At 34.6% G+C, this 2,523-nt stretch overlaps 1 pseudogene; it reads right to left on the reverse strand.

The window, feature by feature from the left end:
* Positions 1–1,153: 1,153 nt before the first annotated feature.
* On the reverse strand, positions 1,154–2,261 carry LOC105784637 (cationic peroxidase 1-like; annotated as a pseudogene).
* Positions 2,262–2,523: the final 262 nt, after the last annotated feature.

Consider the following 2,523-nt stretch of genomic DNA (forward strand, 5'->3'; position numbering starts at 1 on the left):
CAACACACCTATCATAAAGTCTTTTTAAAATTCCATATTAATCATGAATCAAACATTTATATCATTAACATTATAACAATCAATTTCATGTTCATTCCACAACAATAAACCATTTAAGAATCATTCAAGTCTCTTTCTGAAGTCGATCGACTCATTTGTATTCATTTTAGCCTTCCCCAGGGCTCATTTCCAATTTATCCATACAAAAGTTCATGTATTTACTTTATAATGATCCACATATATAAATGTATATATTCACAATTGATTCCATAGCATTATACTATTTCATTTTGATATCTTTTATCAAGTCACAAACTCATATAAATTTCACATAACTCATTTCATTACCGTATTTTATTGTCAATCTATTTCATTACATTTTCAAGCTTCCAAATCCAATTATAATATCATACTTGATGTAACCATTCATATTTTTACACATGCACAACTGTCAAGACCCAACAACCTTGATTAGATGGTACTAAACAAGTTAGGTTGCAAGAATAATAAACCAACCATTAAGAAAACCATGGAGGCCATCGCTCTAGTATGGTCAAACAAACAATCAACAACCATTTATTGAGAAATTCCTTTGGTTTCCTGTGCGCTAAATATAAATACTTAGGTACAAATCTTATTCCAAACATTTATACTTTCAATCTCTTATTATCTTAAGTTGCATAATTTTTATTCCTAAACTTTACCTATTGTTGACTTAAGCATTAAAGTATAGTTCAAAACACAAGCTTCCATACCTTAAAAGTTTACATTTATCTTGTGAAAAACCTAAACTCTAATCTAAATTTACTATTCTCAAACAACTATCTCTAGGTCAAGTTTGCAACAAGAAACCAATTGCAAGCCTGATCCAAAAGCCACAATTAGGTGTGAAGCTAGCAAATAAACATGATTTTTCGCCTTCTTTTTGGAATTATTTCGTATTTCAATATTACTATTCCACATAATCTAACGTTTCTTTAAATACTTTTATTTTTATTATTTCAATTATTACAATGAAATGTATCAAACAATATGAGGCACATAATCTAACATTTCATTTATGTTCTTTAATTTTCGCAACAATTAATACAATAATTAACAACAAAACTATAAAAATTGATTAGTTGGACAGTCGATAAATAGCACGGTAGATTCATTCATTCATTTTCCTATAGTTAACACGAATTTTTCCTTGCTTTCCAGTCAAAGGCATAATGTTACCCATCCTAATCAGAGACTTGCCGAAATCAACCCAAAAAGCATCAGTATTCTTGCTGTAAGTCTCTACAAGTTTATCAGTTGACCCACCATTGAAAAGTGCTTGATCAGAGGTGAGTAGTCCCTTTTCCTTCACGAGGTTTTTAAAATATGCAGTGTCAAAACGTGCAAGGGTTAGGTCAAAGGGAGTGAGATTAGTGTTCCCTCCGGTGCATGGGCAAGTTGCTCTACGCTCTTTGGAAAGGCAAGATCAATATCTGTTGCATTGTAACTCCTGTTCCTAAAGTAACACACTGTGACAATCCAATGGTGTGGCCACCGGAGAGAGCTACAAGATCTCTCTTGTTCAAGCCCTGGTTCTTGAAGTTGCTGATCAGCGCAGGGAGATCTATTGATGCGGATGGTAGGGTACTGTTTGCTAAATCCTTCCAATCTCTAGTCGAGTCTCTCCTACCCAAGCGAACCTTCCATATTGGACCTCCAAGCTTCAACAATTTATTTTTCATTTAGAAATGACTTTCTAGGCGTATGAATTGATAATTAGACAATAAAAAACCTAAAGTATTGAATATTACCGCAACTACTGAATCTCGGGCAGCCACAACTAAGATATCAGCACAAGAGACTATAAGGCATCCGTAAAATCTATCCATTCCAGCCTTAATTTGGTCAACAACTTCAAACCCTCTAATAGAAATAAAATTTCCACGAGCAATTTTCTCAGTTTCAAAAGATGTAGAATCCAAAAGAAGTGAACCGTCACAACCCTACAATAGAATGAAGAATAGTTCTAGATCGGAATATATGGATGGAACTTAGAAAGTACTTGTATAATATAATATGAGGCATTCATAGAAGTGAAGATGAAGTAAAAAAGCACCCATGTGGTGCTCCTTATGGACAGCGACCTCCACTACTCTTTTGATGGTAGGTAAAGCTTGGGGACAAACTTTGTCATAAAATTTAGGAGATAAGGAGAAAACGGTGACTACAAGAGCCAACCAAAGGAAGGCGCGAGAAAGGAAATTAGTGGGGGAAACCATGGCTTAAACTTGCTTTATCATGATGAGGTTGGTGTTGTGTTATGTTTTTTGTTGTGACTTTGGGTGATGGGCGTCCTTGGTAATTTATAGATAAGAAACTTACGTATAGGCGAATGATCATGTTTTAGAGGGATTCATATATAATTTGTCAAAGGGATCAATCACCGAAATTCGTTGTTACCTGCAAGACGTAGGATTCTTGCATGCGTCTCGTATGTTTGGGGGCTGTAAACTTGATCCTACACTCATCAGCGTGTTGGTG

This window comes from Gossypium raimondii, chromosome 7 (assembly GCF_025698545.1).
Source record: "Gossypium raimondii isolate GPD5lz chromosome 7, ASM2569854v1, whole genome shotgun sequence".
In the NCBI taxonomy this organism is placed as follows: domain Eukaryota; kingdom Viridiplantae; phylum Streptophyta; class Magnoliopsida; order Malvales; family Malvaceae; genus Gossypium; species Gossypium raimondii.